Here is a 21065-nt window from a genome sequence, read left to right as displayed (position 1 = left end):
TTAAAAAAAAAAAAAAAAAGAAGAAAGGCCGGGAAAACATATCAAAGAAGAAAATACCCCTTACTTACTTTAAAAAAAAGTTACAAAGTGATGTAAATACTTCATTTTAAAAGTTTTCAATAGTTAAAGCTTACTGCACCTGGGCATTCCAACGTAGTCTCCCATACCAAGTAGAACCAGGCCCAAGCCTTCTAGGCTTCTGAGATCAGACAAGATTGGGCAATCTTCGAGCTGGCATGTCTGTAAGCAAACTCTGCTGCAGTTTGAAAATCTTGGACTTTAAACAAAAGGGCTTTGAAACATTAGAAAAGTGCGAAAACTCCCGCTTTACTGTCAAATTTATGACTGGAGAAAAGGCAAAAAAGCTAACAAGCCATGTAAATACTTTCATTTAAAAGTTTTTCAATAGTTAAAGCTTACAGCACCTGGTATTCCCAGGTAGTCTCCCATCCAAGTACTAACCAGGCCCAAGCCTTCTTAGCTTCTGAGATAAGACAAGATTGGGCATTCTTCAGCTGGTTTGTCCGTACACAAACTCTGCTTGAAAATCTTGAACTTTAAACCAAAAGGGCTTTGATAACATTATAATGTGCGAAAACTCCCGCTTTACTGTCAAATTATGATGGAGAAAAAGGCAAAAAAGCTAACAAAGCCATGTAAATACTTTCATTTTAAAAGTTTTTCAATAGTTAAAGCTTACAGCACCTGGTATTCCCAGGTAGTCTCCCATCCAAGTACTAACCAGGCCCAAGCCTTCTTAGCTTCTGAGATCAGACAAGATTGGGCATTCTTCAGCTGGTTTGTCCGTACACAAACTCTGCTTGAAAATCTTGAACTTTAAACCAAAGGGGCTTGAACACATATCAAAGAGTGAAAACTCCCGCTTTACTGTCAAATTATGATGCAGAAAAGGCAAAAAAAGCTAACAAAGCCATGTAAATACTTTCATTTTAAAAGTTTTTCAATAGTTAAAGCTTACAGCACCTGGTATTCCCAGGTAGTCTCCCATCCAAGTACTAACCAGGCCCAAGCCTTCTTAGCTTCTGAGATCAGACAAGATTGGGCATTCTTCAGCTGGTTTGTCCATACACAAACTCTGCTTGAAAATCTTGAACTTTAAACCAAAGGGCTTGAACACATATCAAAGAGTTAAAACTCCCGCTTTACTGTCAAATTATGATGGAGAAAAGGCAAAAAGTTGGAGTGGTAAGCTTTTATTTGCAATACAACAAATAAAGTGCACACCTTCTAGAGGCAATGCAATACTGGGTCGATGAATGGAGCGGATGGAGCAGGCCCTATTGCCGACTCCCTGTTCTAAAAATCCGCTTAATATGACATATCAGATATTAAACTGACATCAGGGTGCGTAGCACCTGAAGGCCGAGGGCTGGAAAACCCCACCTAATCGATTCAGCTCCAAGCCTGTGAATGATCGTTGTAGAGCACACACAGACAAAGAAACCTGAAGAGAAGTTAAAAAAAAAAAAAAAAAAAAAAGAAAAAAGGCGGGAAAACATATCAAAGAAAGAAAATACCCCTTAACTTACTTTAAAAAAAAGTTAACAAAGTGATGTAAATACTTTCATTTTAAAAGTTTTCAATAGTTAAAGCTTACTGCACCTGGCATTCCTACGTAGTCTCCCATCCAAGTACTAACCAGGCCCAGGCCTTCTTAGCTTCTGAGATCAGACAAGATTGGGCAATCTTCAGCTGGCATGTCTGTAAGCAAACTCTGCTTGAAAATCTTGGACTTTAAACAAAAGGGCTTTGAAAACATTATAAAGTGCGAAAACTCCCGCTTTACTGTCAAATTATGATGGAGAAAAGGCAAAAAAGCTAACAAAGCCATGTAAATACTTTTATTTTAAAAGTTTTTCAATAGTTAAAGCTTACAGCACCTGGTATTCCCAGGTAGTCTCCCATCCAAGTACTAACCAGGCCCAAGCCTTCTTAGCTTCTGAGATAAGACAAGATTGGGCATTCTTCAGCTGGTTTGTCCGTACACAAACTCTGCTTGAAAATCTTGAACTTTAAACCAAAGGGGCTTAAACACATATCAAAGAGTGAAAACTCCCGCTTTACTGTCAAATTATGATGGAGAAAAGGCAAAAAAGCTAACAAAGCCATGTAAATACTTTCATTTTAAAAGTTTTTCAATAGTTAAAGCTTACAGCACCTGGTATTCCCAGGTAGTCTCCCATCCAAGTACTAACCAGGCCCAAGCCTTCTTAGCTTCTGAGATAAGACAAGATTGGGCATTCTTCAGCTGGTTTGTCCGTACACAAACTCTGCTTGAAAATCTTGAACTTTAAACCAAAGGGGCTTGAACACATATCAAAGAGTGAAAACTCCCGCTTTACTGTCAAATTATGATGGAGAAAAGGCAAAAAAAGCTAACAAAGCCATGTAAATACTTTCATTTTAAAAGTTTTTCAATAGTTAAAGCTTACAGCACCTGGTATTCCCAGGTAGTCTCCCATCCAAGTACTAACCAGGCCCAAGCCTTCTTAGCTTCTGAGATCAGACAAGATTGGGCATTCTTCAGCTGGTTTGTCCATACACAAACTCTGCTTGAAAATCTTGAACTTTAAACCAAAAGGGCTTGAACACATATCAAAGAGTGAAAACTCCCGCTTTACTGTCAAATTATGATGGAGAAAAGGCAAAAAGTTGGAGTGGTAAGCTTTTATTTGCAATACAACAAATAAAGTGCACACCTTCTAGAGGCAATGCAATACTGGGTCGATGAATGGAGCGGATGGAGCAGGCCCTATTGCCGACTCCCTGTTCTAAAAATCCGCTTAATATGACATATCAGATATTAAACTGACATCAGGGTGCGTAGCACCTGAAGGCCGAGGGCTGGAAAACCCCACCTAATCGATTCAGCTCCAAGCCTGTGAATGATCGTTGTAGAGCACACACAGACAAAGAAACCTGAAGAGAAGTTAAAAAAAAAAAAAAAAAAAAAAAGAAAAAAGGCGGGAAAACATATCAAAGAAAGAAAATACCCCTTAACTTACTTTAAAAAAAAGTTAACAAAGTGATGTAAATACTTTCATTTTAAAAGTTTTCAATAGTTAAAGCTTACTGCACCTGGCATTCCTACGTAGTCTCCCATCCAAGTACTAACCAGGCCCAGGCCTTCTTAGCTTCTGAGATCAGACAAGATTGGGCAATCTTCAGCTGGTTTGTCTGTAAGCAAACTCTGCTTGAAAATCTTGGACTTTAAACAAAAGGGCTTTGAAAACATTATAAAGTGCGAAAACTCCCGCTTTACTGTCAAATTATGATGGAGAAAAGGCAAAAAAGCTAACAAAGCCATGTAAATACTTTTATTTTAAAAGTTTTTCAATAGTTAAAGCTTACAGCACCTGGTATTCCCAGGTAGTCTCCCATCCAAGTACTAACCAGGCCCAAGCCTTCTTAGCTTCTGAGATAAGACAAGATTGGGCATTCTTCAGCTGGTTTGTCCGTACACAAACTCTGCTTGAAAATCTTGAACTTTAAACCAAAGGGGCTTAAACACATATCAAAGAGTGAAAACTCCCGCTTTACTGTCAAATTATGATGGAGAAAAGGCAAAAAAGCTAACAAAGCCATGTAAATACTTTCATTTTAAAAGTTTTTCAATAGTTAAAGCTTACAGCACCTGGTATTCCCAGGTAGTCTCCCATCCAAGTACTAACCAGGCCCAAGCCTTCTTAGCTTCTGAGATCAGACAAGATTGGGCATTCTTCAGCTGGTTTGTCCGTACACAAACTCTGCTTGAAAATCTTGAACTTTAAACCAAAGGGGCTTGAACACATATCAAAGAGTGAAAACTCCCGCTTTACTGTCAAATTATGATGGAGAAAAGGCAAAAAGTTGGAGTGGTAAGCTTTTATTTGCAATACAACAAATAAAGTGCACACCTTCTAGAGGCAATGCAATACTGGGTCGATGAATGGAGCGGATGGAGCAGGCCCTATTGCCGACTCCCTGTTCTAAAAATCCGCTTAATATGACATATCAGATATTAAACTGACATCAGGGTGCGTAGCACCTGAAGGCCGAGGGCTGGAAAACCCCACCTAATCGATTCAGCTCCAAGCCTGTGAATGATCGTTGTAGAGCACACACAGACAAAGAAACCTGAAGAGAAGTTAAAAAAAAAAAAAAAAAAAAAAGAAAAAAGGCGGGAAAACATATCAAAGAAAGAAAATACCCCTTAACTTACTTTAAAAAAAAGTTAACAAAGTGATGTAAATACTTTCATTTTAAAAGTTTTCAATAGTTAAAGCTTACTGCACCTGGCATTCCTACGTAGTCTCCCATCCAAGTACTAACCAGGCCCAGGCCTTCTTAGCTTCTGAGATCAGACAAGATTGGGCAATCTTCAGCTGGCATGTCTGTAAGCAAACTCTGCTTGAAAATCTTGGACTTTAAACAAAAGGGCTTTGAAAACATTATAAAGTGCGAAAACTCCCGCTTTACTGTCAAATTATGATGGAGAAAAGGCAAAAAAGCTAACAAAGCCATGTAAATACTTTTATTTTAAAAGTTTTTCAATAGTTAAAGCTTACAGCACCTGGTATTCCCAGGTAGTCTCCCATCCAAGTACTAACCAGGCCCAAGCCTTCTTAGCTTCTGAGATAAGACAAGATTGGGCATTCTTCAGCTGGTTTGTCCGTACACAAACTCTGCTTGAAAATCTTGAACTTTAAACCAAAGGGGCTTAAACACATATCAAAGAGTGAAAACTCCCGCTTTACTGTCAAATTATGATGGAGAAAAGGCAAAAAAAGCTAACAAAGCCATGTAAATACTTTCATTTTAAAAGTTTTTCAATAGTTAAAGCTTACAGCACCTGGTATTCCCAGGTAGTCTCCCATCCAAGTACTAACCAGGCCCAAGCCTTCTTAGCTTCTGAGATCAGACAAGATTGGGCATTCTTCAGCTGGTTTGTCCGTACACAAACTCTGCTTGAAAATCTTGAACTTTAAACCAAAGGGGCTTGAACACATATCAAAGAGTTAAAACTCCCGCTTTACTGTCAAATTATGATGGAGAAAAGGCAAAAAGTTGGAGTGGTAAGCTTTTATTTGCAATACAACAAATAAAGTGCACACCTTCTAGAGGCAATGCAATACTGGGTCGATGAATGGAGCGGATGGAGCAGGCCCTATTGCCGACTCCCTGTTCTAAAAATCCGCTTAATATGACATATCAGATATTAAACTGACATCAGGGTGCGTAGCACCTGAAGGCCGAGGGCTGGAAAACCCCACCTAATCGATTCAGCTCCAAGCCTGTGAATGATCGTTGTAGAGCACACACAGACAAAGAAACCTGAAGAGAAGTTAAAAAAAAAAAAAAAAAAAAGAAAAAAGGCGGGAAAACATATCAAAGAAAGAAAATACCCCTTAACTTACTTTAAAAAAAGTTAACAAAGTGATGTAAATACTTTCATTTTAAAAGTTTTCAATAGTTAAAGCTTACTGCACCTGGCATTCCTACGTAGTCTCCCATCCAAGTACTAACCAGGCCCAGGCCTTCTTAGCTTCTGAGATCAGACAAGATTGGGCAATCTTCAGCTGGCATGTCTGTAAGCAAACTCTGCTTGAAAATCTTGGACTTTAAACAAAAGGGCTTTGAAAACATTATAAAGTGCGAAAACTCCCGCTTTACTGTCAAATTATGATGGAGAAAAGGCAAAAAAGCTAACAAAGCCATGTAAATACTTTTATTTTAAAAGTTTTTCAATAGTTAAAGCTTACAGCACCTGGTATTCCCAGGTAGTCTCCCATCCAAGTACTAACCAGGCCCAAGCCTTCTTAGCTTCTGAGATAAGACAAGATTGGGCATTCTTCAGCTGGTTTGTCCGTACACAAACTCTGCTTGAAAATCTTGAACTTTAAACCAAAGGGGCTTAAACACATATCAAAGAGTGAAAACTCCCGCTTTACTGTCAAATTATGATGGAGAAAAGGCAAAAAAGCTAACAAAGCCATGTAAATACTTTCATTTTAAAAGTTTTTCAATAGTTAAAGCTTACAGCACCTGGTATTCCCAGGTAGTCTCCCATCCAAGTACTAACCAGGCCCAAGCCTTCTTAGCTTCTGAGATCAGACAAGATTGGGCATTCTTCAGCTGGTTTGTCCATACACAAACTCTGCTTGAAAATCTTGAACTTTAAACCAAAGGGCTTGAACACATATCAAAGAGTTAAAACTCCCGCTTTACTGTCAAATTATGATGGAGAAAAGGCAAAAAGTTGGAGTGGTAAGCTTTTATTTGCAATACAACAAATAAAGTGCACACCTTCTAGAGGCAATGCAATACTGGGTCGATGAATGGAGCGGATGGAGCAGGCCCTATTGCCGACTCCCTGTTCTAAAAATCCGCTTAATATGACATATCAGATATTAAACTGACATCAGGGTGCGTAGCACCTGAAGGCCGAGGGCTGGAAAACCCCACCTAATCGATTCAGCTCCAAGCCTGTGAATGATCGTTGTAGAGCACACACAGACAAAGAAACCTGAAGAGAAGTTAAAAAAAAAAAAAAAAAAAAAAAAGAAAAAAGGCGGGAAAACATATCAAAGAAAGAAAATACCCCTTAACTTACTTTAAAAAAAAGTTAACAAAGTGATGTAAATACTTTCATTTTAAAAGTTTTCAATAGTTAAAGCTTACTGCACCTGGCATTCCTACGTAGTCTCCCATCCAAGTACTAACCAGGCCCAGGCCTTCTTAGCTTCTGAGATCAGACAAGATTGGGCAATCTTCAGCTGGCATGTCTGTAAGCAAACTCTGCTTGAAAATCTTGGACTTTAAACAAAAGGGCTTTGAAAACATTATAAAGTGCGAAAACTCCCGCTTTACTGTCAAATTATGATGGAGAAAAGGCAAAAAAGCTAACAAAGCCATGTAAATACTTTTATTTTAAAAGTTTTTCAATAGTTAAAGCTTACAGCACCTGGTATTCCCAGGTAGTCTCCCATCCAAGTACTAACCAGGCCCAAGCCTTCTTAGCTTCTGAGATCAGACAAGATTGGGCATTCTTCAGCTGGTTTGTCCATACACAAACTCTGCTTGAAAATCTTGAACTTTAAACCAAAAGGGCTTGAACACATATCAAAGAGTTAAAACTCCCGCTTTACTGTCAAATTATGATGGAGAAAAGGCAAAAAGTTGGAGTGGTAAGCTTTTATTTGCAATACAACAAATAAAGTGCACACCTTCTAGAGGCAATGCAATACTGGGTCGATGAATGGAGCGGATGGAGCAGGCCCTATTGCCGACTCCCTGTTCTAAAAATCCGCTTAATATGACATATCAGATATTAAACTGACATCAGGGTGCGTAGCACCTGAAGGCCGAGGGCTGGAAAACCCCACCTAATCGATTCAGCTCCAAGCCTGTGAATGATCGTTGTAGAGCACACACAGACAAAGAAACCTGAAGAGAAGTTAAAAAAAAAAAAAAAAAAGAAAAAAGGCGGGAAAACATATCAAAGAAAGAAAATACCCCTTAACTTACTTTAAAAAAAGTTAACAAAGTGATGTAAATACTTTCATTTTAAAAGTTTTCAATAGTTAAAGCTTACTGCACCTGGCATTCCTACGTAGTCTCCCATCCAAGTACTAACCAGGCCCAGGCCTTCTTAGCTTCTGAGATCAGACAAGATTGGGCAATCTTCAGCTGGCATGTCTGTAAGCAAACTCTGCTTGAAAATCTTGGACTTTAAACAAAAGGGCTTTGAAAACATTATAAAGTGCGAAAACTCCCGCTTTACTGTCAAATTATGATGGAGAAAAGGCAAAAAAGCTAACAAAGCCATGTAAATACTTTTATTTTAAAAGTTTTTCAATAGTTAAAGCTTACAGCACCTGGTATTCCCAGGTAGTCTCCCATCCAAGTACTAACCAGGCCCAAGCCTTCTTAGCTTCTGAGATAAGACAAGATTGGGCATTCTTCAGCTGGTTTGTCCGTACACAAACTCTGCTTGAAAATCTTGAACTTTAAACCAAAGGGGCTTGAACACATATCAAAGAGTGAAAACTCCCGCTTTACTGTCAAATTATGATGGAGAAAAGGCAAAAAAAGCTAACAAAGCCATGTAAATACTTTCATTTTAAAAGTTTTTCAATAGTTAAAGCTTACAGCACCTGGTATTCCCAGGTAGTCTCCCATCCAAGTACTAACCAGGCCCAAGCCTTCTTAGCTTCTGAGATCAGACAAGATTGGGCATTCTTCAGCTGGTTTGTCCATACACAAACTCTGCTTGAAAATCTTGAACTTTAAACCAAAAAGGCTTGAACACATATCAAAGAGTTAAAACTCCCGCTTTACTGTCAAATTATGATGGAGAAAAGGCAAAAAGTTGGAGTGGTAAGCTTTTATTTGCAATACAACAAATGAAGTGCACACCTTCTAGAGGCAATGCAATACTGGGTCGATGAATGGAGCGGATGGAGCAGGCCCTATTGCCGACTCCCTGTTCTAAAAATCCGCTTAATATGACATATCAGATATTAAATTGACATCAGGGTGCGTAGCACCTGAAGGCCGAGGGCTGGAAAACCCCACCTAATCGATTCAGCTCCAAGCCTGTGAATGATCGTTGTAGAGCACACACAGACAAAGAAACCTGAAGAGAAGTTAAAAAAAAAAAAAAAAAAAAGAAAAAAGGCGGGAAAACATATCAAAGAAAGAAAATACCCCTTAACTTACTTTAAAAAAAGTTAACAAAGTGATGTAAATACTTTCATTTTAAAAGTTTTCAATAGTTAAAGCTTACTGCACCTGGCATTCCTACGTAGTCTCCCATCCAAGTACTAACCAGGCCCAAGCCTTCTTAGCTTCTGAGATCAGACAAGATTGGGCAATCTTCAGCTGGCATGTCTGTAAGCAAACTCTGCTTGAAAATCTTGGACTTTAAACAAAAGGGCTTTGAAAACATTATAAAGTGCGAAAACTCCCGCTTTACTGTCAAATTATGATGGAGAAAAGGCAAAAAAGCTAACAAAGCCATGTAAATACTTTTATTTTAAAAGTTTTTCAATAGTTAAAGCTTACAGCACCTGGTATTCCCAGGTAGTCTCCCATCCAAGTACTAACCAGGCCCAAGCCTTCTTAGCTTCTGAGATAAGACAAGATTGGGCATTCTTCAGCTGGTTTGTCCGTACACAAACTCTGCTTGAAAATCTTGAACTTTAAACCAAAGGGGCTTAAACACATATCAAAGAGTGAAAACTCCCGCTTTACTGTCAAATTATGATGGAGAAAAGGCAAAAAAGCTAACAAAGCCATGTAAATACTTTCATTTTAAAAGTTTTTCAATAGTTAAAGCTTACAGCACCTGGTATTCCCAGGTAGTCTCCCATCCAAGTACTAACCAGGCCCAAGCCTTCTTAGCTTCTGAGATCAGACAAGATTGGGCATTCTTCAGCTGGTTTGTCCGTACACAAACTCTGCTTGAAAATCTTGAACTTTAAACCAAGGGGCTTGAACACATATCAAAGAGTTAAAACTCCCGCTTTACTGTCAAATTATGATGGAGAAAAGGCAAAAAGTTGGAGTGGTAAGCTTTTATTTGCAATACAACAAATAAAGTGCACACCTTCTAGAGGCAATGCAATACTGGGTCGATGAATGGAGCGGATGGAGCAGGCCCTATTGCCGACTCCCTGTTCTAAAAATCCGCTTAATATGACATATCAGATATTAAACTGACATCAGGGTGCGTAGCACCTGAAGGCCGAGGGCTGGAAAACCCCACCTAATCGATTCAGCTCCAAGCCTGTGAATGATCGTTGTAGAGCACACACAGACAAAGAAACCTGAAGAGAAGTTAAAAAAAAAAAAAAAAAAAAGAAAAAAGGCGGGAAAACATATCAAAGAAAGAAAATACCCCTTAACTTACTTTAAAAAAAGTTAACAAAGTGATGTAAATACTTTCATTTTAAAAGTTTTCAATAGTTAAAGCTTACTGCACCTGGCATTCCTACGTAGTCTCCCATCCAAGTACTAACCAGGCCCAAGCCTTCTTAGCTTCTGAGATCAGACAAGATTGGGCAATCTTCAGCTGGCATTGTCTGTAAGCAAACTCTGCTTGAAAATCTTGGACTTTAAACAAAAGGGCTTTGAAAACATTATAAAGTGCGAAAACTCCCGCTTTACTGTCAAATTATGATGGAGAAAAGGCAAAAAAGCTAACAAAGCCATGTAAATACTTTTATTTTAAAAGTTTTTCAATAGTTAAAGCTTACAGCACCTGGTATTCCCAGGTAGTCTCCCATCCAAGTACTAACCAGGCCCAAGCCTTCTTAGCTTCTGAGATAAGACAAGATTGGGCATTCTTCAGCTGGTTTGTCCGTACACAAACTCTGCTTGAAAATCTTGAACTTTAAACCAAAGGGGCTTGAACACATATCAAAGAGTGAAAACTCCCGCTTTACTGTCAAATTATGATGGAGAAAAGGCAAAAAAGCTAACAAAGCCATGTAAATACTTTCATTTTAAAAGTTTTTCAATAGTTAAAGCTTACAGCACCTGGTATTCCCAGGTAGTCTCCCATCCAAGTACTAACCAGGCCCAAGCCTTCTTAGCTTCTGAGATCAGACAAGATTGGGCATTCTTCAGCTGGTTTGTCCATACACAAACTCTGCTTGAAAATCTTGAACTTTAAACCAAAAAGGCTTGAACACATATCAAAGAGTTAAAACTCCCGCTTTACTGTCAAATTATGATGGAGAAAAGGCAAAAAGTTGGAGTGGTAAGCTTTTATTTGCAATACAACAAATGAAGTGCACACCTTCTAGAGGCAATGCAATACTGGGTCGATGAATGGAGCGGATGGAGCAGGCCCTATTGCCGACTCCCTGTTCTAAAAATCCGCTTAATATGACATATCAGATATTAAATTGACATCAGGGTGCGTAGCACCTGAAGGCCGAGGCCTGGAAAACCCCACCTAATCGATTCAGCTCCAAGCCTGTGAATGATCGTTGTAGAGCACACACAGACAAAGAAACCTGAAGAGAAGTTAAAAAAAAAAAAAAAAAAAAAGAAAAAAGGCGGGAAAACATATCAAAGAAAGAAAATACCCCTTAACTTACTTTAAAAAAAGTTAACAAAGTGATGTAAATACTTTCATTTTAAAAGTTTTCAATAGTTAAAGCTTACTGCACCTGGCATTCCTACGTAGTCTCCCATCCAAGTACTAACCAGGCCCAGGCCTTCTTAGCTTCTGAGATCAGACAAGATTGGGCAATCTTCAGCTGGCATGTCTGTAAGCAAACTCTGCTTGAAAATCTTGGACTTTAAACAAAAGGGCTTTGAAAACATTATAAAGTGCGAAAACTCCCGCTTTACTGTCAAATTATGACTGAGAAAAGGCAAAAAAGCTAACAAAGCCATGTAAATACTTTTATTTTAAAAGTTTTTCAATAGTTAAAGCTTACAGCACCTGGTATTCCCAGGTAGTCTCCCATCCAAGTACTAACCAGGCCCAAGCCTTCTTAGCTTCTGAGATAAGACAAGATTGGGCATTCTTCAGCTGGTTTGTCCGTACACAAACCCTGCTTGAAAATCTTGAACTTTAAACCAAAGGGGCTTAAACACATATCAAAGAGTGAAAACTCCCGCTTTACTGTCAAATTATGATGGAGAAAAGGCAAAAAAGCTAACAAAGCCATGTAAATACTTTCATTTTAAAAGTTTTTCAATAGTTAAAGCTTACAGCACCTGGTATTCCCAGGTAGTCTCCCATCCAAGTACTAACCAGGCCCAAGCCTTCTTAGCTTCTGAGATCAGACAAGATTGGGCATTCTTCAGCTGGTTTGTCCGTACACAAACTCTGCTTGAAAATCTTGAACTTTAAACCAAAGGGGCTTGAACACATATCAAAGAGTGAAAACTCCCGCTTTACTGTCAAATTATGATGAGAAAAGGCAAAAAAGCTAACAAAGCCATGTAAATACTTTCATTTTAAAAGTTTTTCAATAGTTAAAGCTTACAGCACCTGGTATTCCCAGGTAGTCTCCCATCCAAGTACTAACCAGGCCCAAGCCTTCTTAGCTTCTGAGATCAGACAAGATTGGGCATTCTTCAGCTGGTTTGTCCATACACAAACTCTGCTTGAAAATCTTGAACTTTAAACCAAAAAGGCTTGAACACATATCAAAGAGTTAAAACTCCCGCTTTACTGTCAAATTATGATGGAGAAAAGGCAAAAAGTTGGAGTGGTAAGCTTTTATTTGCAATACAACAAATGAAGTGCACACCTTCTAGAGGCAATGCAATACTGGGTCGATGAATGGAGCGGATGGAGCAGGCCCTATTGCCGACTCCCTGTTCTAAAAATCCGCTTAATATGACATATCAGATATTAAATTGACATCAGGGTGCGTAGCACCTGAAGGCCGAGGCCTGGAAAACCCCACCTAATCGATTCAGCTCCAAGCCTGTGAATGATCGTTGTAGAGCACACACAGACAAAGAAACCTGAAGAGAAGTTAAAAAAAAAAAAAAAAAAAGAAAAAAGGCGGGAAAACATATCAAAGAAAGAAAATACCCCTTAACTTACTTTAAAAAAAGTTAACAAAGTGATGTAAATACTTTCATTTTAAAAGTTTTCAATAGTTAAAGCTTACTGCACCTGGCATTCCTACGTAGTCTCCCATCCAAGTACTAACCAGGCCCAGGCCTTCTTAGCTTCTGAGATCAGACAAGATTGGGCAATCTTCAGCTGGCATGTCTGTAAGCAAACTCTGCTTGAAAATCTTGGACTTTAAACAAAAGGGCTTTGAAAACATTATAAAGTGCGAAAACTCCCGCTTTACTGTCAAATTATGACTGGAGAAAAGGCAAAAAAGCTAACAAAGCCATGTAAATACTTTTATTTTAAAAGTTTTTCAATAGTTAAAGCTTACAGCACCTGGTATTCCCAGGTAGTCTCCCATCCAAGTACTAACCAGGCCCAAGCCTTCTTAGCTTCTGAGATAAGACAAGATTGGGCATTCTTCAGCTGGTTTGTCCGTACACAAACTCTGCTTGAAAATCTTGAACTTTAAACCAAAGGGGCTTAAACACATATCAAAGAGTGAAAACTCCCGCTTTACTGTACTGTCAAATTATGATGGAGAAAAGGCAAAAAAGCTAACAAAGCCATGTAAATACTTTCATTTTAAAAGTTTTTCAATAGTTAAAGCTTACAGCACCTGGTATTCCCAGGTAGTCTCCCATCCAAGTACTAACCAGGCCCAAGCCTTCTTAGCTTCTGAGATAAGACAAGATTGGGCATTCTTCAGCTGGTTTGTCCGTACACAAACTCTGCTTGAAAATCTTGAACTTTAAACCAAAGGGGCTTAACACATATCAAAGAGTGAAAACTCCCGCTTTACTGTCAAATTATGATGGAGAAAAGGCAAAAAAGCTAACAAAGCCATGTAAATACTTTCATTTTAAAAGTTTTTCAATAGTTAAAGCTTACAGCACCTGGTATTCCCAGGTAGTCTCCCATCCAAGTACTAACCAGGCCCAAGCCTTCTTAGCTTCTGAGATCAGACAAGATTGGGCATTCTTCAGCTGGTTTGTCCGTACACAAACTCTGCTTGAAAATCTTGAACTTTAAACCAAAGGGCTTGAACACATATCAAAGAGTTAAAACTCCCGCTTTACTGTCAAATTATGATGGAGAAAAGGCAAAAAGTTGGAGTGGTAAGCTTTTATTTGCAATACAACAAATAAAGTGCACACCTTCTAGAGGCAATGCAATACTGGGTCGATGAATGGAGCGGATGGAGCAGGCCCTATTGCCGACTCCCTGTTCTAAAAATCCGCTTAATATGACATATCAGATATTAAACTGACATCAGGGTGCGTAGCACCTGAAGGCCGAGGGCTGGAAAACCCCACCTAATCGATTCAGCTCCAAGCCTGTGAATGATCGTTGTAGAGCACACACAGACAAAGAAACCTGAAGAGAAGTTAAAAAAAAAAAAAAAAAAGAAAAAAGGCGGGAAAACATATCAAAGAAAGAAAATACCCCTTAACTTACTTTAAAAAAAGTTAACAAAGTGATGTAAATACTTTCATTTTAAAAGTTTTCAATAGTTAAAGCTTACTGCACCTGGCATTCCTACGTAGTCTCCCATCCAAGTACTAACCAGGCCCAGGCCTTCTTAGCTTCTGAGATCAGACAAGATTGGGCAATCTTCAGCTGGCATGTCTGTAAGCAAACTCTGCTTGAAAATCTTGGACTTTAAACAAAAGGGCTTTGAAAACATTATAAAGTGCGAAAACTCCCGCTTTACTGTCAAATTATGACTGAGAAAAGGCAAAAAAGCTAACAAAGCCATGTAAATACTTTTATTTTAAAAGTTTTTCAATAGTTAAAGCTTACAGCACCTGGTATTCCCAGGTAGTCTCCCATCCAAGTACTAACCAGGCCCAAGCCTTCTTAGCTTCTGAGATAAGACAAGATTGGGCATTCTTCAGCTGGTTTGTCCGTACACAAACTCTGCTTGAAAATCTTGAACTTTAAACCAAAGGGGCTTAAACACATATCAAAGAGTGAAAACTCCCGCTTTACTGTCAAATTATGATGGAGAAAAGGCAAAAAAGCTAACAAAGCCATGTAAATACTTTCATTTTAAAAGTTTTTCAATAGTTAAAGCTTACAGCACCTGGTATTCCCAGGTAGTCTCCCATCCAAGTACTAACCAGGCCCAAGCCTTCTTAGCTTCTGAGATCAGACAAGATTGGGCATTCTTCAGCTGGTTTGTCCGTACACAAACTCTGCTTGAAAATCTTGAACTTTAAACCAAAGGGGCTTAACACATATCAAAGAGTGAAAACTCCCGCTTTACTGTCAAATTATGATGGAGAAAAGGCAAAAAAGCTAACAAAGCCATGTAAATACTTTCATTTTAAAAGTTTTTCAATAGTTAAAGCTTACAGCACCTGGTATTCCCAGGTAGTCTCCCATCCAAGTACTAACCAGGCCCAAGCCTTCTTAGCTTCTGAGATCAGACAAGATTGGGCATTCTTCAGCTGGTTTGTCCGTACACAAACTCTGCTTGAAAATCTTGAACTTTAAACCAAAGGGGCTTGAACACATATCAAAGAGTGAAAACTCCCGCTTTACTGTCAAATTATGATGGAGAAAAGGCAAAAAAGCTAACAAAGCCATGTAAATACTTTCATTTTAAAAGTTTTTCAATAGTTAAAGCTTACAGCACCTGGTATTCCCAGGTAGTCTCCCATCCAAGTACTAACCAGGCCCAAGCCTTCTTAGCTTCTGAGATCAGACAAGATTGGGCATTCTTCAGCTGGTTTGTCCATACACAAACTCTGCTTGAAAATCTTGAACTTTAAACCAAAGGGCTTGAACACATATCAAAGAGTTAAAACTCCCGCTTTACTGTCAAATTATGATGGAGAAAAGGCAAAAAGTTGGAGTGGTAAGCTTTTATTTGCAATACAACAAATAAAGTGCACACCTTCTAGAGGCAATGCAATACTGGGTCGATGAATGGAGCGGATGGAGCAGGCCCTATTGCCGACTCCCTGTTCTAAAAATCCGCTTAATATGACATATCAGATATTAAACTGACATCAGGGTGCGTAGCACCTGAAGGCCGAGGGCTGGAAAACCCCACCTAATCGATTCAGCTCCAAGCCTGTGAATGATCGTTGTAGAGCACACACAGACAAAGAAACCTGAAGAGAAGTTAAAAAAAAAAAAAAAAAAGAAAAAAGGCGGGAAAACATATCAAAGAAAGAAAATACCCCTTAACTTACTTTAAAAAAAGTTAACAAAGTGATGTAAATACTTTCATTTTAAAAGTTTTCAATAGTTAAAGCTTACTGCACCTGGCATTCCTACGTAGTCTCCCATCCAAGTACTAACCAGGCCCAGGCCTTCTTAGCTTCTGAGATCAGACAAGATTGGGCAATCTTCAGCTGGCATGTCTGTAAGCAAACTCTGCTTGAAAATCTTGGACTTTAAACAAAAGGGCTTTGAAAACATTATAAAGTGCGAAAACTCCCGCTTTACTGTCAAATTATGACTGAGAAAAGGCAAAAAAGCTAACAAAGCCATGTAAATACTTTTATTTTAAAAGTTTTTCAATAGTTAAAGCTTACAGCACCTGGTATTCCCAGGTAGTCTCCCATCCAAGTACTAACCAGGTCCAAGCCTTCTTAGCTTCTGAGATAAGACAAGATTGGGCATTCTTCAGCTGGTTTGTCCGTACACAAACTCTGCTTGAAAATCTTGAACTTTAAACCAAAGGGGCTTAAACACATATCAAAGAGTGAAAACTCCCGCTTTACTGTCAAATTATGATGGAGAAAAGGCAAAAAAGCTAACAAAGCCATGTAAATACTTTCATTTTAAAAGTTTTTCAATAGTTAAAGCTTACAGCACCTGGTATTCCCAGGTAGTCTCCCATCCAAGTACTAACCAGGCCCAAGCCTTCTTAGCTTCTGAGATAAGACAAGATTGGGCATTCTTCAGCTGGTTTGTCCGTACACAAACTCTGCTTGAAAATCTTGAACTTTAAACCAAAGGGGCTTGAACACATATCAAAGAGTGAAAACTCCCGCTTTACTGTCAAATTATGATGGAGAAAAGGCAAAAAAAGCTAACAAAGCCATGTAAATACTTTCATTTTAAAAGTTTTTCAATAGTTAAAGCTTACAGCACCTGGTATTCCCAGGTAGTCTCCCATCCAAGTACTAACCAGGCCCAAGCCTTCTTAGCTTCTGAGATCAGACAAGATTGGGCATTCTTCAGCTGGTTTGTCCGTACACAAACTCTGCTTGAAAATCTTGAACTTTAAACCAAAGGGGCTTGAACACATATCAAAGAGTGAAAACTCCCGCTTTACTGTCAAATTATGATGGAGAAAAGGCAAAAAGTTGGAGTGGTAAGCTTTTATTTGCAATACAACAAATAAAGTGCACACCTTCTAGAGGCAATGCAATACTGGGTCGATGAATGGAGCGGATGGAGCAGGCCCTATTGCCGACTCCCTGTTCTAAAAATCCGCTTAATATGACATATCAGATATTAAACTGACATCAGGGTGCGTAGCACCTGAAGGCCGAGGGCTGGAAAACCCCACCTAATCGATTCAGCTCCAAGCCTGTGAATGATCGTTGTAGAGCACACACAGACAAAGAAACCTGAAGAGAAGTTAAAAAAAAAAAAAAAAAAAAAGAAAAAAGGCGGGAAAACATATCAAAGAAAGAAAATACCCCTTAACTTACTTTAAAAAAAGTTAACAAAGTGATGTAAATACTTTCATTTTAAAAGTTTTCAATAGTTAAAGCTTACTGCACCTGGCATTCCTACGTAGTCTCCCATCCAAGTACTAACCAGGCCCAGGCCTTCTTAGCTTCTGAGATCAGACAAGATTGGGCAATCTTCAGCTGGCATGTCTGTAAGCAAACTCTGCTTGAAAATCTTGGACTTTAAACAAAAGGGCTTTGAAAACATTATAAAGTGCGAAAACTCCCGCTTTACTGTCAAATTATGACTGGAGAAAAGGCAAAAAAGCTAACAAAGCCATGTAAATACTTTTATTTTAAAAGTTTTTCAATAGTTAAAGCTTACAGCACCTGGTATTCCCAGGTAGTCTCCCATCCAAGTACTAACCAGGCCCAAGCCTTCTTAGCTTCTGAGATAAGACAAGATTGGGCATTCTTCAGCTGGTTTGTCCGTACACAAACTCTGCTTGAAAATCTTGAACTTTAAACCAAAGGGGCTTAAACACATATCAAAGAGTGAAAACTCCCGCTTTACTGTCAAATTATGATGGAGAAAAGGCAAAAAAGCTAACAAAGCCATGTAAATACTTTCATTTTAAAAGTTTTTCAATAGTTAAAGCTTACAGCACCTGGCATTCCCAGGTAGTCTCCCATCCAAGTACTAACCAGGCCCAAGCCTTCTTAGCTTCTGAGATAAGACAAGATTGGGCATTCTTCAGCTGGTTTGTCCGTACACAAACTCTGCTTGAAAATCTTGAACTTTAAACCAAAGGGGCTTGAACACATATCAAAGAGTGAAAACTCCCGCTTTACTGTCAAATTATGATGGAGAAAAGGCAAAAAAGCTAACAAAGCCATGTAAATACTTTCATTTTAAAAGTTTTTCAATAGTTAAAGCTTACAGCACCTGGTATTCCCAGGTAGTCTCCCATCCAAGTACTAACCAGGCCCAAGCCTTCTTAGCTTCTGAGATCAGACAAGATTGGGCATTCTTCAGCTGGTTTGTCCAGTACACAAACTCTGCTTGAAAATCTTGAACTTTAAACCAAAGGGCTTGAACACATATCAAAGAGTTAAAACTCCCGCTTTACTGTCAAATTATGATGGAGAAAAGGCAAAAAGTTGGAGTGGTAAGCTTTTATTTGCAATACAACAAATAAAGTGCACACCTTCTAGAGGCAATGCAATACTGGGTCGATGAATGGAGCGGATGGAGCAGGCCCTATTGCCGACTCCCTGTTCTAAAAATCTGCTTAATATGACATATCAGATATTAAACTGACATCAGGGTGCGTAGCACCTGAAGGCCGAGGGCTGGAAAACCCCACCTAATCGATTCAGCTCCAAGCCTGTGAATGATCGTTGTAGAGCACACACAGACAAAGAAACCTGAAGAGAAGTTAAAAAAAAAAAAAAAAAGAAAAAGGCGGGAAAACATATCAAAGAAAGAAAATACCCCTTAACTTACTTTAAAAAAGTTAACAAAGTGATGTAAATACTTTCATTTTAAAAGTTTTCAATAGTTAAAGCTTACTGCACCTGGCATTCCTACGTAGTCTCCCATCCAAGTACTAACCAGGCCCAGGCCTTCTTAGCTTCTGAGATCAGACAAGATTGGGCAATCTTCAGCTGGCATGTCTGTAAGCAAACTCTGCTTGAAAATCTTGGACTTTAAACAAAAGGGCTTTGAAAACATTATAAAGTGCGAAAACTCCCGCTTTACTGTCAAATTATGACTGAGAAAAGGCAAAAAAGCTAACAAAGCCATGTAAATACTTTTATTTTAAAAGTTTTTCAATAGTTAAAGCTTACAGCACCTGGTATTCCCAGGTAGTCTCCCATCCAAGTACTAACCAGGCCCAAGCCTTCTTAGCTTCTGAGATCAGACAAGATTGGGCAATCTTCAGCTGGCATGTCCGTAAGCAAACTCTGCTTGAAAATCTTGGAACTTTAAACCAAAGGGCTTTGAAAACATTATAAAGTGCGAAAACTCCCGCTTTACTGTCAAATTATGATGGAGAAAAGGCAAAAAAAGCTAACAAAGCCATGTAAATACTTTCATTTTAAAAGTTTTTCAATAGTTAAAGCTTACAGCACCTGGTATTCCCAGGTAGTCTCCCATCCAAGTACTAACCAGGCCCAAGCCTTCTTAGCTTCTGAGATCAGACAAGATTGGGCATTCTTCAGCTGGTTTGTCCGTACACAAACTCTGCTTGAAAATCTTGAACTTTAAACCAAAGGGGCTTGAAACACATATCAAAGAGTGAAAACTCCCGCTTTACTGTCAAATTATGATGGAGAAAAGGCAAAAAAAGCTAACAAAGCCATGTAAATACTTTCATTTAAAAGTTTTTCAATAGTTAAAGCTTACAGCACCTGGTATTCCCAGGTAGTCTCCCATCCAAGTACTAACCAGGCCCAAGCCTTCTTAGCTTCTGAGATCAGACAAGATTGGGCATTCTTCAGCTGGTTTGTCCGTACACAAACTCTGCTTGAAAATCTTGAACTTTAAACCAAAGGGGCTTTGAAAACATTATAAAGTGCGAAAACTCCCGCTTTACTATCAAATTATGATGGAAGAAAAGGCAAAAAAGCTAACAAAGCCATGTAAATACTTTCATTTTAAAAGTTTTTCAATAGTTAAAGCTTACAGCACCTGGTATTCCCAGGTAGTCTCCCATCCAAGTACTAACCAGGCCCAAGCCTTCTTAGCTTCTGAGATCAGACAAGATTGGGCATTCTTCAGCTGGTTTGTCCGTACACAAACTCTGCTTGAAAATCTTGAACTTTAAACCAAAGGGCTTTGAAACACATTATAAAGTGCGAAAACTCCCGCTTTACTGTCAAATTATGATGGAGAAAAGGCAAAAAAAGCTAACAAAGCCATGTAAATACTTTCATTTTAAAAGTTTTTCAATAGTTAAAGCTTACAGCACCTGGTATTCCCAGGTAGTCTCCCATCCAAGTAATAACCAGGCCCAAGCCTTCTTAGCTTCTGAGATCAGACAGATTGGGCATTCTTCAGCTGGTTTGTCCGTACACAAACTCTGCTTGAAAATCTTGAACTTTAAACCAAAGGGGCTTGAACACATATCAAAGAGTGAAAACTCCCGCTTTACTGTCAAATTATGATGGAGGAAAAGGCAAACAGTTGGAGTGGTAAGCTTTTATTTGCAAAACAACAATAAAGTGCACACCTTCTAGAGGCAATGCAATACTGGGTCGATGAATAAAGCGGATGGAGCAGGCCCTATTGCCGACTCCCCTGTTATAAAAATCCGCTTAATATGACATATCAGATATTAAATTGACATCAGGGTGCGTAGCACCTGAAGGCCGAGGGCTGGAAAACCCCACCTAATCGATTCAGCTCCACCCCACTCCATAGCCAAGCCTGTGTATGATCGTTGTAGAGCACACACAGACAAAGAAACCTGAAGAGAAGTTAAAAAAAAAAAAAAAAAAGAAAAAAAGGCGGGAAAACATACTAAAGAAAGAAAGTACCACCCCTTAACTTACTTTAAAAAAAGTTAACAAAGTGATGTAAATACTTTCGTTTTAAAAGTTTTACAATAGTTAAAGCTTACAGTACCTGGCATTCCCATGTAGTCTCCCATTCAAGTACTAACCAGGCCCAAGCCTTCTTAGCTTCTGAGATCAGACAAGATTGGGCAATCTTCAGCTGGCATGTCCGTAAGCAAACTCTGCTTGAAAATCCTGGACTTTAAACAAAAGGACTTTGAAAACATTATAAAGTGCGAAAACTCCCGCTTTACTATCAAATTATGATGGAAAAA

General features: G+C 38.8%; 22 pseudogenes; all 22 read right to left on the bottom strand.

The window, feature by feature from the left end:
• Positions 1 to 693: 693 nt before the first annotated feature.
• Positions 694 to 812, bottom strand: LOC114782183 (uncharacterized; annotated as a pseudogene).
• Positions 813 to 972: 160 nt separating this feature from the next.
• LOC114782194 (uncharacterized) lies at positions 973 to 1091 on the bottom strand (annotated as a pseudogene).
• Positions 1092 to 2446: 1355 nt separating this feature from the next.
• On the bottom strand, positions 2447 to 2565 carry LOC114782193 (uncharacterized; annotated as a pseudogene).
• A 1078-nt stretch (positions 2566 to 3643) lies between these two features.
• On the bottom strand, positions 3644 to 3762 carry LOC114782182 (uncharacterized; annotated as a pseudogene).
• Positions 3763 to 4840: 1078 nt separating this feature from the next.
• LOC114782181 (uncharacterized) lies at positions 4841 to 4959 on the bottom strand (annotated as a pseudogene).
• Positions 4960 to 6033: 1074 nt separating this feature from the next.
• Positions 6034 to 6152, bottom strand: LOC114782192 (uncharacterized; annotated as a pseudogene).
• Positions 6153 to 6952: 800 nt separating this feature from the next.
• Positions 6953 to 7071, bottom strand: LOC114782191 (uncharacterized; annotated as a pseudogene).
• A 1073-nt stretch (positions 7072 to 8144) lies between these two features.
• On the bottom strand, positions 8145 to 8263 carry LOC114782190 (uncharacterized; annotated as a pseudogene).
• A 1074-nt stretch (positions 8264 to 9337) lies between these two features.
• Positions 9338 to 9456, bottom strand: LOC114782180 (uncharacterized; annotated as a pseudogene).
• Positions 9457 to 10530: 1074 nt separating this feature from the next.
• Positions 10531 to 10649, bottom strand: LOC114782189 (uncharacterized; annotated as a pseudogene).
• A 1075-nt stretch (positions 10650 to 11724) lies between these two features.
• LOC114782179 (uncharacterized) lies at positions 11725 to 11843 on the bottom strand (annotated as a pseudogene).
• A 158-nt stretch (positions 11844 to 12001) lies between these two features.
• LOC114782188 (uncharacterized) lies at positions 12002 to 12120 on the bottom strand (annotated as a pseudogene).
• A 1356-nt stretch (positions 12121 to 13476) lies between these two features.
• LOC114782178 (uncharacterized) lies at positions 13477 to 13595 on the bottom strand (annotated as a pseudogene).
• Positions 13596 to 14666: 1071 nt separating this feature from the next.
• LOC114782177 (uncharacterized) lies at positions 14667 to 14785 on the bottom strand (annotated as a pseudogene).
• A 158-nt stretch (positions 14786 to 14943) lies between these two features.
• On the bottom strand, positions 14944 to 15062 carry LOC114782176 (uncharacterized; annotated as a pseudogene).
• A 159-nt stretch (positions 15063 to 15221) lies between these two features.
• LOC114782185 (uncharacterized) lies at positions 15222 to 15340 on the bottom strand (annotated as a pseudogene).
• Positions 15341 to 16690: 1350 nt separating this feature from the next.
• LOC114782197 (uncharacterized) lies at positions 16691 to 16809 on the bottom strand (annotated as a pseudogene).
• A 2264-nt stretch (positions 16810 to 19073) lies between these two features.
• Positions 19074 to 19192, bottom strand: LOC114782175 (uncharacterized; annotated as a pseudogene).
• Positions 19193 to 19353: 161 nt separating this feature from the next.
• LOC114782196 (uncharacterized) lies at positions 19354 to 19472 on the bottom strand (annotated as a pseudogene).
• A 160-nt stretch (positions 19473 to 19632) lies between these two features.
• On the bottom strand, positions 19633 to 19751 carry LOC114782195 (uncharacterized; annotated as a pseudogene).
• A 161-nt stretch (positions 19752 to 19912) lies between these two features.
• LOC114782187 (uncharacterized) lies at positions 19913 to 20031 on the bottom strand (annotated as a pseudogene).
• An 817-nt stretch (positions 20032 to 20848) lies between these two features.
• Positions 20849 to 20967, bottom strand: LOC114782184 (uncharacterized; annotated as a pseudogene).
• Positions 20968 to 21065: the final 98 nt, after the last annotated feature.

The sequence above is a fragment of the Denticeps clupeoides genome, unplaced genomic scaffold (genome assembly GCF_900700375.1).
Source record: "Denticeps clupeoides unplaced genomic scaffold, fDenClu1.1, whole genome shotgun sequence".
Classification (NCBI taxonomy): domain Eukaryota; kingdom Metazoa; phylum Chordata; class Actinopteri; order Clupeiformes; family Denticipitidae; genus Denticeps; species Denticeps clupeoides.
Note: the sequence above shows the minus strand (reverse complement) of the source record. Positions and strands in the feature narration are given on the sequence as shown.